A 13,944-nucleotide genomic window follows, 5' to 3' on the forward strand; every position below is an offset into this window, starting at 1 on the left:
CATCAGAATAGGACTGAGAAAAGAAATCCCACAGCAAAGAGCCTGTATGAAATTAGTCCAACACATACTGTACACATTTTGAAGAACCCTCTTAAGTAGACAGTTTCTCCTCTGTCATCGTGCTGTCTGATTCTGATCGTTGCCCCAATTCGATGTCTTTTTCATAAAGTCTGCTTTCTTGGTTTCCCCATCTTGGTTTTCTACTTAGAGCTGGTTGCTGCCTCATACTCTTCTACATAGGTACCCAGAAAAGGGGGAAATCTGCTCCCCGTCACCCAGAGAACTACATTCTCTTTTCAGGAAAACCCGAAGACCTCCACAGCGCTGGGAAAGTGTTCCCTTTGTGCTTTCTTCCCCAGACCTCCATCAGGGCTGCTGCAGGCCAGCCACCTTCACTTCCCAGGAAATGAAGAGCCTCACGTGACCCTCACGGGGGTCCTCAGGTGAGTCCTCAGTCTCAGTTCTCACAGGTGGGGAAGAGCTTGCTGGCTTTCACCTTTATAAGCTCATCAAGCTCGCTCTTGCTCTTTATGTTAAGAAGTGAGTGTTTTATTTGAAGCCAAGCGATGACTTGTGTGTGAGATCACCACTGGATGGACAGTTGTAGAAAGGACCCATACAAAGGTCAATTCTTTTCATATCTGCCCCTGACCTCCCGGTACCGAAAACAAGCTCAAGCAGAATCTCCTTCATGGGATCTTGCTAACTCAGAGGCCGCTGGGCCCATAATTTCATCAGCGTCCGTGCAGATATTAACTTTCAAAACCCGTAAGCAGTAGCTTATCTTGAGCCCCATAATTCATTGCGTGTACGTTAGTAATCACAGGGGAAAATGAAGATGCTTTTGGTGCGAACTGATGTGAACTTGTTATGTTCTGATTCCTGGGAGTTGTCTAAACGAAATGAGAGCAGAAAAAGGTGCATTTCAGAGACACTGTTACACGGGCTTGTCCTATAGTCGGTAGATAAATGTGACTTACCCTGCTCTCGCATTTTCAGGGTCAGATTGAGAGGACTTGAACTGTACATACATAACCTCATGGCGTGGCCCTTCCCCTTGGCAGGGAATGTGGAAAACACACAACAGCCCCCATCCTATTGTTTCACTCGTCCTCAATCTCAGCGCTTGTCTAACGTGATGTACCTGCAATTAAAGGGTGATGTCAGTTGACACGGTGCCACGGAGGCCAGTTCAACATTGTTCCTTAGAAAATGAGAGCAGGATTCAATCCGGAAAACGTTGGTAGTGGTCCAGGCACTGAGTCACTTGGCTGGGTCGGAGCGTCTAAGCTAGCTGGAACACGCAGGGAGCTCAGGTTCCCTGCAAACCAGGGAAGCAGGGAAGCAAGCAGAGGGAGAATGTACTTATAAAATAACACAATGCTCTGGGGACCTCCTGTTTCCCTCACAACTTGGGTCTCATCTCATTCGCGGGTACGAACCCCTGGTCCTGCGGCTCACCCGCCGAGCTGGCTGGGAAAAGCAGAAACTGCACATCTCACTGATTTCAACACTCAGCACACTTCTAGGCGCTCAGGTCTTTTTTTTTTTTTTTTTTTTCCTCTTTTGCTTCTTGCAAAAGAGCTGGAAATTGAAAGATTAAATCTAATTTAATTTACAGGCACCTCCCATTTTGATGGGAATACTTGGAATATATTATGGACTTGTTTAAAAAATAATGCCAGAAATACACCCAAGTGACTGTGGCTCGTGTTTGCACGATTGAAATTTCACACACGAATAAAAATCTCCAGCCTAGAAGAGAGACAGTGTGGCTGCCCCTCTAGAAGGGAGAACGTGGTCGTGTTTCTACATTGGTTTTCTGTGGCTGCAGTAACAACTATGATCACCAACACAGTGGCTTAGAGCAGCACAGATCTGTTGTGTTAAACAGTTCTGGACGTCAGAAGTTTGACGTGGGTCTCCCTGGGCTGAAAACAAAGCGTGAGCAGGGTTGTATTCCTTTGAAAGCTCTAGGGGAGAATCCAGTTCTTTGCCTTTTTTTTAGCTTCAAGAGGCCACTTGCGTTCTTTGGCTTGTAGCTCCTTCCTCTGTCTCCAAAGCCCGCAGTGGTGGAGGTAATCACATCACATCCCTCTGATGTTCCCACCCCTCCCGCTTTTAAAGACCTTTGTGATTGCATTGAGCCCACCCAGATAATCCAAGATAATCTCTCTATTTTAAGGTCAGCTGATTAGTAACCTTAATTCCACCTGCAAACTTAATTCGCATTTCCCGTCTAAGGTAACAGACTCACACACTCTAGGCATGAGGGCTCAATTTTGGGGCGGGGAGAGGCATTATTCTGCCTGTCACAATTTCTAATTTTTTTCTGTCAACTTTACCAAGTAAATTCCGAATGCAAATGAGTCCTTTCCCATATGTTTTTCTGCAAAAGAAAAACAACTGAAATTGATTTTATATAACAATTACATAAGTGAATGTGGAGTTATAAATTTATAGTAGAGGGAGAAAGGGTTCTTTTTTTAATGCATTTTGGTTAAGAGCCAAAGATTCTTAACTAAAAATTTGCAGAAAGTACTGCTATAAACAGATGACTATTAAACTTAAATAGTCATCAAGTTAAGTTAAATTGAATTTAACTTAAATATTTATTAGGAGTGAAAGCAAACATAAATGTTGAAAACTCAAATCCTTACTTCTCAACTGTCTTCTCATTTTCCCACAATGTATTTCTGGCTGTACGGAGGTAATTTCCTAGATTTTATTAACCGGTAACAGAAGGGGTTTATAGCTAAATCCATTCCAGAGAATAATTCATTTGTAACCCTGTGTTGTAGCTTCTAGCGCCAAAGGGGTCAAGGAAAATAAGCTTGAACTCAGGAACCCTTGTTGCCCGGGAGCTGAAATAAGTTAGATAAAGAAATGTAGGTGACCTGACCCATTCGCAATACATAGGCTTCCCTTGGTAAACTCAGTTCAAATAAATGGAATGTATACATTCAAAAAATATTTATAGGCACCCGTTTTAGGTGAGCATGGTTTTAGGCACTGAGGATGCATTCGTGACAAAGGCAAGTGGGACAACTTCCCCTGTGATGTTTACTTTCCTGCAGGGAGAGTTAAGAGAAAAATGAAGATATTTAAAATGATTTTAGGCGGTGAGTAATAGGACACACACACAAATACACAGCAATATACACGCATCACGAAACGGACGGCACAGACCGAAATATGAAGGAGAAACTCCTAAAGGACTGTTTCCATAGGTGGGGGCAGGTTCGAGGTGAACCGAGGACCTTGGCAGGGAGGGCAGAGGGGAAATCAGTACTCCACCTCACACTCCTCCTGCCCCTCCTGCTGTGAGGACATCTGGGGACTAACTCCAGCTTGTCGCCTGAGGCCCTGGGAGCCCGCTGTAGTCCACAAAGATCGGCCAGCCTCCGTGAGCACAGGAGAGGGTGGAGAAGGGCGGACTGGACCCGGAGGGGCAAGCTCAAACCTTCAGCACCTGCTCCTGTACAAATGCCCTGGAGTGAAAGATGGGGCTGTGACTGGCTGTGGGATGGGGCATCGGGATCTATTTTAGAACGCAGTCAAGGAAGACCTCTCTAGGGGGGACACCTGATCTGTGGCCACAAAAGTAGAAGCAGCCATCAATGCACAGAGGAGGAGCAGGCAGTTTTTGGCAGGAAAAACCGAGTGGAAGTGAAGAGGACCTGAGCGAGGAGTCAACTTGGTGTACTGGGAAAGGAAAGTCTAGTGTGGCTGTGATGGAGTCAGGGAGGAAGCAGGTGGCAGGAGATGAAGTCAGAGAGATGGATGGTGACTGCCTCATGAAAGCCTTGTCTTCAGTCAGGTTTCTCCAGAAGGAAACTCTGAGATGAGAGTTTGAGGGCAGCTATTTGGGAGGTGATTCCAGGAGGCATGGGAAGTGGGGTGAGGGAGTGAGAAGGGAAGGATTCCAGGGAAGGCGATGTCGCTGACCTGACTGCCAGTGGCAGGAGGGCTCAGTCCCCCACCTTCTCCGGGACACACAGCGTACCTCTCATGGTGCTTGCACTGGATGGGAGGAAGCGGGCTGCTTACTCGTCAGCTCCTATCCAAGGTTCCTTGTGGCGGATCCCAGGGGCGTCCGTATCTGGCTCTTCTGGAGAAGTCAGTGGTGGGAAGGCGAGAAGTTGCAGGTGAGTGCGGTGGGTGGCCCCGTGCGGATTTGCTTGGAAAGGGGCAGTGCCGGACAATAAGGCTGGGGCACTGTCAGCGTCTGCTCCCTGTCTGAAAGTCACTTAGGCTTTTCCTGAGTGTGATGGGAAGACATCACTGGTGATAAAGGATTCACGTTTTCCCTCTGACTGGGCTGAGCTGCTAGAAAATAAGGTCCTTTAAAAAAAAAAAAAGGTATAATTCACATACCATAATATGTACTGTTTAAAATGTGCAATTCAGTGGATTTTAGTGTATTTACAAAATTCTGCAACCATCACCACTGTCTAGTTCCAGGACATTCTCATCACCCTGAAAAGAACCCCCGTGTCAATTAGGAGCCATTCCACAAGGACTGGGTTCTTAGATGGCGTTAGAAGAGTGCTTCATGGTGGTCTCGACGTTCAAAACAGAAATGGTCAGTGCAGAGGAAAGAGCATCGGCTCACAAGTCAGCTGCCCCCACCTTTGATGACGGGGCCTCTTTCCAGCCCCAGACCCATGGGCAAGTGTCCTTGGCTGTACAACGGCGGCCACAGGATCCACCTTCTGTAGTTTTCCTGATGATCCAAGGAAGCACTCGTGAAGGGAAGAGCACCTGGCACGGAGTCGGCCAGCACGCACACACTTACGTACCGTACGCATCATGTGTTGTGTGTAAATGAGTGTCGGTGGAATGTTCTCTTTGGGCAGGACACACGTGAGTGCAAAGGCTGGTGTTGGGGTTGATGGGGGAGTTAGAAACAAGTGGAGCACGCGTTTGGACAGAAAGCTTTGGTGAACTGAGGCTGGACGTGGTAGTTTCTGAGAAGGGTTGGTTGGAGGTGTTGTTTACAGCGTCATCTTCCAGTCGAGCTGCCAAGAAACAGACAGAAGTACAGAGACAGCGAGTGGCAGAGCAGCAGCCCAAGGTGACATGGAACTGGTACCCTTGGGGGCCATCGTGGGCTGGTGAGCAGCCAAAGAGGACCCGGCCTCCTCGCAGGCCAGGCAAGCTCAGGCAGAGAGCACTGGCCTGGCTGCTGGGGGAAGGGACAGGTATTAGGAGGAGGAACGAGGTCATGCAGGGAGCCCACGTGAAGCAGGCTCTGACCCAGCGGGAGCTAGACTCTGCCCCTGGGCCGACACCTAGCTTGTATAAACCTGCCCGTCTCCCCCTCTGTGGGTCTCAATAACAGGCTTCGCCAAGAGTGATGTTACAGATCAGCTGCCAGTAAGGAAAAGGAATAACCCAGAACTAAGTGGCAGAGAGGGTTATGTCAACAGGTCACCTCCCCAAGTCAAAGTTTACTATTGTTTCACAAATCATTTTATATAATAAAGCATTTGAACCATTTTAAAGCACACAAGCCTATTTATAGTGTTGGGCAGCCATCACCACTAAGTTTAAAACATCTCCATCACCCCAAAAAAAAGCCCCTTACCTCCCAATTTTTCCCATCCCCCATCCACTGGCAACTACTGTACGCCTTCGTGTCTCCATGGGGTTGCCGATTCTGGGCATTTAATATAAGTAGATTCATACAATATCTGGCCTTTTGTGTTTGGCGTCTTTCACCTGGCATCATGCTTTAAGATGTTTCCGTGCTGTAGCCTGCACCGGTATTCCGTTCCTCTCTATGACTGAATGATATTCCGTTGTTTGTATAGGCCATGTTTTATTTATCAGTTCTTTAGTTGATGGACCTTTGGATTGTTTCTTCTTATTGGGTGTTACAAATAATGCTGCTTTGGACATTTTTCTCTAAGCATTTGTGTGGATATATGTTTTTATTTCTTTTGAGTACATACCTAGGAGTGGAACTGCTGAGTCACATGGTAAATCTACGTTTAAATGTTTAAGGAACTGCCAAAATGTTTTCCACAGTGTTTATTCCACGTTATATTCCCATCAGCAATGTTTGAGGCCTCCAATTCCTCCATACCCACACCAACTCTTGTATTTCTTATATTTTAATTATAGCCATCCTAGGAGATGTGAAGTGATACCAAATTATTGTTTTGACGTACGTCTTCCTAATGAGTAATGATGTTGAGCGTCTTTTCATGTATTTGTTGGTTATTGGTTTATCTTCTTTAGAGAAATGTCTACTCAGATCTTTTGCATATATTTCACTTGGATGATTCGTCATTTTATTGCCTTGTAAGAGTTCTTCACAGACTGTGAATTCTCGACATTTATCAGATATATGATTTTCAAATATTTTCTCTCATTCTCTGGGTGGTTGTCCTGGTCGGCTCAGGCTGCAGTAATAAAGTGCCATAGCTGGGTGGCTTATAAACAACAGAAATTTATATCTTGTAACTCCGGAGGCTGGAAGTTCTGAGATCAGGATGCCAGCATGTCTGGGCTCTGGTGAGAACCCTCTTCCAGATTGCAGGCTGCCATCTTCTAGATACAGCCTCTCGTGAGGGAGAACAGAACAGAGGAAGCAGGCTCTCTCAGGACTCTCAAAGGGCACAAATCCCATTCATGAGGCCTCACTCTTACAACCTCACCGAATCCTAATTACTTCCCAAAGTGCCCACCTCCCAATACCATCACATTAGTGAGTAGAGTTTCAACACATAAATTTTGGAAGGACACAAACCTTCGGTACATGATGCTTATCTTGTCTACTTTCTTAATGGTATCCTTTGATGCACAAATTTTTAAAGTTTGATGAAATACAGTTTATCTAGTTTTTCCTTTGTTGTTTGTTCTTTAGGTGCTGTATTTAAAAACCGTAGCCTATTCCAAGGTCATAAATAATTACACCTATGTTTTCTTCTAAGCGTTTTACAGTTTTAGCTCTTACATTTAGATCTTTGCTCCACTTTGAGTTAATTTTCTGTAGATGGTATAAAGTAGGGAGTCCACTTAATTCTTTTGCATTTGGATATCCTGTTGCCCTACCAGGAAAGGACTGTTCTTTCCCACTGAATAGTCTTGGTAACCTTGTTGAAAATCAATTGACCATAGATGTATAGGTTTGTTTTTAGACTCTGAATTCTATTCCATTTATTTACATGTCTGTCTTCTTGCTAGTACCACACAGTGTGATTTTGTAGTTTTTTTAATAATTTTTCAGATCAGAAGTATGAGTTCTCCAGCTTTAGTCTTCTTTTTCAAGATTTTGACTACTCATGGTCTCTTGCATTTCCAAATGGAATTTCAGGATCAGCTTGTCCATTTCTGCTGGGGAAAAAAAAAAGGCTGTTGTAATTTTGATACAGGTGTATTAAATCTGTAGATTAATTTGGTGATTATTGCCATCTTAACAGTACTAAGTCTTCCTATCCATGATCATGGCATGTCTTTTCATTTATTTAGGTTTTCTTTCATTTCTCTCAACAATGTTTTATAGTTTTCTCTGTACAAAGCTTGTAATTTCTTGGTTATATCTGTTCCTCTGTATTCTTTTTTATCCTATGGTAAATGGAATTATTTTCTTAATTTCAGTTTTGATTTTCCATTGCTAGTGTATAGGAAAGCAGCTGAGTTTTGTATATTGGTCTTACATCTGCAACTTTGCTGAACTTGTTAGCGTTAATAGTATTTTGGGATGTTCTTCAAGATTTTCTCTATATATGTCATCTGTAAATAGAGATAGTTTTACTCCTTTGTTTCAATCTGGATGCCCTTTATTTATGTATTTGTTTGTTTGTCTATTTCTTCTTTTCTCTTCTTTATTTTTCTTATCTAATTGCTCTGGCTAGAACTTCCAGTACAATACGGAATAGAAGTGGTGAGAATAGACATATTTTCCTTGCTCCTGATCTTAGAAAGAAAGTGTCCAGTCTTTCACCATGAAGTATGTTGTTAGCTGTGGGGTTTTTTGTACTCTTTATCAGGTTGAGGAAGTTCATTTCTATTCCTAGTTTGTTGGGTGTTTTTATCATGAAAGATATGGATTTTATCTTCCCTTTCCACATCTATTAATGTGATCATGTGGCTTTCATCCCTTTATTCTATCAAGATGGTATATTACACTGATTTACTTTGACCAGCCTTGCATTCCTAGGATAAATACCACTTGATCTTGATGTGTAATCCTTTAATTATGCTGCTGGATTCAGTTTGTTAGTGTTTTGTTGAGAATTTTCACATCTATATTCACAAGTGATACTGGTTGATAGGTTTTTTTTTTTTTTCCCTTGTGATTTTTTTTCCTGGCTTTAGTATCACAATAATATTTGTCACACAGAATGAGATAGAAAGTGTTCCCTCCTTTTGTACTTTGTGGAAGATTTTGAGAAGAGTTGGTGTTAATTCTTCTTTAAACATTTGGAAGAATTCACTAGGGAAGCCCCATGGCCCCATGTTTTCTTTGTTGGAAGTTTATTTTGTTTAATTACTGACTTAATATCTTTCTCTTTTTTTTCCTGAGTCTTGGTAGTTTGTGTGTTTCCAGAAATGTGTCCATTTCTTCTAGGATTTATTGACATACAACTGTTCATAGTGTTTTCATACTATCCTTTTTATTTCTATAAAGTTGGTAGTGCTTTTGTTTCTGATTTTAGTCATTTGAGTCTTCTCTCTTTTTTTCTTGGTTAGTCGAGCTAAAACTATGTAAATTTTGCTGATATTTTCACAGAAACAACTTTGGGTTTCACTGATCAGAGTTTATTTTTGAAGGGAGGCTTTTCCCTTCATGATAATTATTTCTGCTTTGGAGGAGTTGATACTGATTTCTGTGAGCATAGATGTACAATGTTTTAAAAGTGATGGCTCTGTTTGTATTTGATGAATGAAGTTTTGCATGTATGGACTTAAACAGAACATTCTTTCCCTTCTGTTAAATAGAGTTGGTTACATTCCAACAGATGCAGCAGCCTTGGGATGGGAATAAGGGAAAATCATTGCTAAGGACACTGAAATCTATACAATCATTTTCGTTCTTATCTTCTTGCCAAAAACAAGTGAAACCAAATATAAATCTCTGAATGTAAACATTTCCTTTTTGTTGTTCCCTTATTCCAAAATACTATCTCAACATTTATCCTCCACAGATAGAGCATATGTTTGCATATCCTTTTTCCTTATAAGGTCCACCTCTTCTCACCCCAAAACCCTGTGGAAGTCTCTCCATGAGGTGAAACCAGAAAAGAAATCCTGCCAGATCACTGTGCAGCCATTCTCTTTTCTATATCTGACTTAACATAGTCTGTTTCCTCCCCTTTCCTGCCATCCAGCCAAGTCCTGTCCATCTCCTGATGTCTCTCATAATAAAGAATCAAGACTGTTAGACTTGTTTTCATCAGGAGCATCATTTTGAGGGGCATGAAGTAGGTGGACCTTGATCTGCTAATTAGAGAAGAGAAAAGATGTGGTCTTGTGCACAAGGCAGGTCAGTCATGTATGAGGGATGGTCTGGGCAAAGGTTGAGTGGCAAGAAAAGCTGGACTGAGAGCAGGTCATCACAGGACAGTTCAAAATATCACTTTAAAGTCTAAAATAACCTTCAACCCCCTGCCAGCCACTTTCATGCATGCACATTCACATGCACACGTACACACAAAGACACAGAGAGGCCTTCCTTTGGGTCCCACAAAAGCGTGTCAATATATTTGACCTCCAGCCCTTTTCTCTCTCATTGTCCTCCAATGGAAATGAAAACAAAAGCAAAATAGAAGGACCTGAGGTCTTCATCCTTGGGGATCCAACGGAGACTCCATTGACTTCCCATGGCAGAAATCAGAGATGACTGACCCTCCTCTTGAGCCTCGGGTTAGCAGAGGTCAGTCCTACAATTCGTGAATTGGATCGTGTGTGTATGCGCACATGTGTGCATCAGATTGTCTGCCTCAGCCGGCCCCAACACTGCGTCCCCTTCCTGCGCACACATGCTGCCACTTCTAGGAAGAGGAGGGGACTCCTTCCCCAGAATCTCAGCCGTCCTTCTGAATCGTGTTGACAAACAGAATTCAACAGAAGTGAAACTGGGCCTGAAGAAGTCTGGAAGCTTCCACTTCCACTCTCCTGTGACCCAACCATGTGCAGAAGATTGGGCCAAATGGCTGAAAAATGACAAAACATGTGGAAAGGAGAGGGTTCATTTATTTGTTTGTCACTAAACGTTCTTGGGTGATTTGGCTTCTTGAAAAACATAGCTTTCATTTTGAAATGTAAATGGAGCAACTGTGTTTGCAAGTGTTGGATCAGGATATGACTGAATGTTGGCCTTTGAAGTCAGGTCTGCATAGCCTACACGTGGGTCCCAGAAACAGCCAAGACTTGGTCATGATGTCTGTGAAGTGTCTCTTTGTTTTCAGGATGACAAACCTGACGTTTCTTAGAGAAAAGGTGAGACAGGACCCGGATCAGGTGGTCTTGGCCTTTGGTACTGGACGCTTCTTCGTATGGGGCGTTCATCAACTGCCTGGGCAGAGTGCTGTTTAGGGACCTCTTGTGCCCTGCAAAGTGCTAGCAAGGTCCAAGCGCAGCCACAAACAAGTCCAGGTCCCACTCACGCTCCGTTCCCCTCTCACGGATAATCACTCAGAAGGAGGGAGTTAAGGGACTAGGCAGGGTTCATTAACTTTCCCAAGTCTCCTAGGTAATTGTCAGCTGGGTATGAAATGGGACCCTCGTGGTGGAGAGAATGGGACCCTCCAGAGCCTGACTCATCCCAGCAAAGAGGGATGGGACTTTCAGGGAGGATCTGGGCTCACTGACTCATTGATCCAGGTTTATTTCATTCGTACTCACCCTCCATTCATTGCACAAACGTGTATCTATTGCCAATCAGGGATAGGCACTGGGAAATGTCTTCGAATACACTAATAGTAGTCTTCAAAAGATACGCTGAGAGGTAAGTATTTGAGGCCCTCATTACAGTCAGGTTCAGAGAATAAGTTACCAGTGACTACACATTTAGTCACTGCCAGAGCTAGAAATCTAGCAAAGTCTTCATATTTCAAAGATCACATGGATTATGCAACCCTAGTGTTTCCCAAAAGTAAATGAGTTGCTGTATCCAATTGTACATATGTTATCATTCACTTAATATTTTAGAAATGTACTCACTCTTTAGATAAATCTGTTTTAATAAATTTTGCACACTTAGTGGAGGAAAATCAACATGACTGGTCACAAATAGAAAGGAGAAATGAAAAAAAAACAAAAAAACAAAAAACCCAGATGTTGGAGTCTGGCTGGATAAGAGGCCCTTCCCAAGGTCTCAAACCTGAAGCCTGATCTCTCTGTTAGAAAAGGAAGCTAGCCAGTGCTACCCAGAGGTGTTAGAAATATCCTGACACCCAGCAGAGACTGCTGGCTGCATGAACGAGGAAGAACAAAAGAGAACTGGTCAGGGCAATAAGTTATCAAGAGGAGTCTGTGTTTCTAAGTGTCCTTCTTTGATGCACCATCTAAAACCTTTGGTTAACACCACTCAGTACCATTTTCCTCCCCTCCTGAGTTCCTGTAAAGGAGGTCTTGGAAGAGACAGACACAAAGCAGCGAATACAATGTAGTGTAAGAGTCTCCATCCTTTTTTGACCATGTACCCTTATTACAAATTTCTTGACTGTACTCCCCTACATACATTATATTTCCTCTTTTTAGATTAACATATTTGCACTGGTATGCAAATATTTTATGCACATCATAAAGCATACAAAGATAAGAACTTTAAAAACTAACCTGCTAATCTGTTCCCCAAGTGCCCAAAAGAAGGCCCTGCATTGCCCTGCTCTGGAGGCTCTGGTTTTAGGGGAAAGTGTAGGAAGCACAGGAGAGGGCACACAGCACACCCAGAGAGATGAAATCAGGGTCCAGAAAAGGTTCTCTGAGGGGGCAGGGTCCCATGACATGACCCTGGGGTTGGCAAGGTGGGGAACATGGGAAATGGAATGCAGATCCAAAAGGGCCGAGCCTGGATGGTGTGGACGGAGAGAGGAGGATGGAGGGAGAAAACAGAGTCCATTCCTGGGGAGCCTGTAAATTCAGAGGAGTTAGGGCTCAGTCTGGGGGTGCTTGGGAGCCACTGAAGGGCTCTAGCAGGGAGCAGTTCAAGCTCCAGAGGCTTCTTCCCCAGTTCCCATGCACACCTACGTGGGTAGACACACTCACCCTGAGCCGCACGCGAACATAGCAGAGAACGCCCAGCCTCCCAAGTGATCGGCCATGCAGGGCTCACTCACTCCTCCTTCCAGCGCACGTTTATCCTGGGCCTGCTGGGGGCTAAGCGCCGTCTGGGGGACAAGTGGTGAACAAGATCCAAGTCACCAGGGAGCCTTCAGTCCCATGGAGGAGATATACTAAAGCCAGTCCATAAGCCAAGTCATTCATAACGTCAGATTATGGAAAGATGTAATGGGAAATGGTAGAGAAGGAAGGCAGGTGGAACAGCAGTGCCTTAGCTAAGCTCATCTGGGGGTGGTGGTGGGGCTCCAAGAGGGACACACGTGAGCCCAGATGTGAGCTGTAACATGTAAGCAGCCTGTGAGCGGACCGGGGAGAATGGTCCTGGCTGTGGGGACGTCACAGAGGGAGGCCGTGAGTCTTGGCAAAAAAATCTTGGCATGTTTTGGAAACATATGACCAAAGGGAAAAATGAAGGAGTTAGAATTAGGATTGGGGGTAGGATTCGGATTAGAATTAGAATTAGAGTGAACTAGAGGGGAGGAGGGAGGATGAGGACAAGTTGGGCCTCGTAAGATGCTCAGGGCCATCGTGACGCCAGGCCTGGCAGGGCAGGTCAGAGGGAACTGGGAAGCCAGGTCAGGAGCTGGTTGGGAAGGATACGTTTCACACCACACTGTGAACACCTCCTCGGCTGCCAGGAGGCCTGGTGATTGCTGTGGTTGGGCTTTCTCTCCAGAGAGCTGGTTTGGGCTGGACAGGCAGCAATGAATGAGACCAGTCGACATTCGACTGATCCTGTTGTCAGAATGTGACGATTGTGAGGTTTGAGAAGAGTAGAATTTGGCGAAAGATGCAGGGACCGAGTTCACGATGTCCCAGAGAAAGTCTGACCACAGAGAAGAATAGGGAAACACAGCCTCCAGGCAGTACGGGGTGGGGTCCGTCTCATGTCAGGGCAACTGCGTGTAGTTTCTGGAAGAAGTTGAACCCTCCCATGGATCTAGGGTGTCCTTAAGTCCAAACTCAAAGGGTGGCCTCCTCACATTTCTTTGTCTCCAGAAGCGCTGCCTTCCCAAGGCGCATTGGGCTATTAAAGACTCTCTTGAAAGCTGGCAATGTGGTATTGATCAGGGGTGTTTCCTTCCAGTCACCCCCGGGCTCTGCAGTGACTCAGAGAAAGCCCACCGCAGACACCAATCGCCTTTCACATCACAACCATCACCGTTAAAGAAGCCACGTCTGCAGGGCCACTCACCAAGTCTGGGGGACCACCTGGGAAAGGGGTGGGGCGGACTCCAGAGGGTTACCCGAGCCAGACCACCCCTGGTGGAAGGGAGAACGGGAGGTTCCTTGGCTGCCCCCACAAAGCTGATCCGTAGCCAGATGCAGCTCCAAAGTTTGTCTGTCTCCTCGTTTCCTTCTAGTTTCTGCCATTGATCCTCAGTACACAGGGCTTTGAGCTGTCTCGAACAGAAAGCAAGGGGACTGGCAGGTACTCAGCAGCTACGACCGAGGGCGGAGTCGGCAGCTCTACATGGCTCAGCTCATCAGAAGCTCAGAGCAAAGTTTCAACATGGGGAGTATTACCTCTGCTTTATTAACAAGAAAAATGATGTTTGGTGATGTCAAGTTATTTATCCAAGAGTCTCACAGATAACAAGTGGTCGGTCCAGGTGGATGTCAGATAATGAAACCGTCAGTGTACGT

The 13,944-nt window shown here is 44.8% G+C and overlaps 1 long non-coding RNA gene across 1 annotated transcript in view; it reads left to right on the forward strand.

The window, feature by feature from the left end:
- Positions 1 to 304: 304 nt before the first annotated feature.
- The window catches only part of LOC135322165 (uncharacterized), a 107,305-nt gene continuing 93,665 nt past the window's right edge, over positions 305 to 13,944 (forward strand). The window contains exon 1 of the long non-coding RNA XR_010382531.1: positions 305 to 443. This is a non-coding gene — a long non-coding RNA (uncharacterized LOC135322165). The remainder of the gene's footprint in view (positions 444 to 13,944) is intronic.

Source organism: Camelus dromedarius, chromosome 9 (assembly GCF_036321535.1).
Source record: "Camelus dromedarius isolate mCamDro1 chromosome 9, mCamDro1.pat, whole genome shotgun sequence".
In the NCBI taxonomy this organism is placed as follows: Eukaryota; Metazoa; Chordata; class Mammalia; order Artiodactyla; family Camelidae; genus Camelus; species Camelus dromedarius.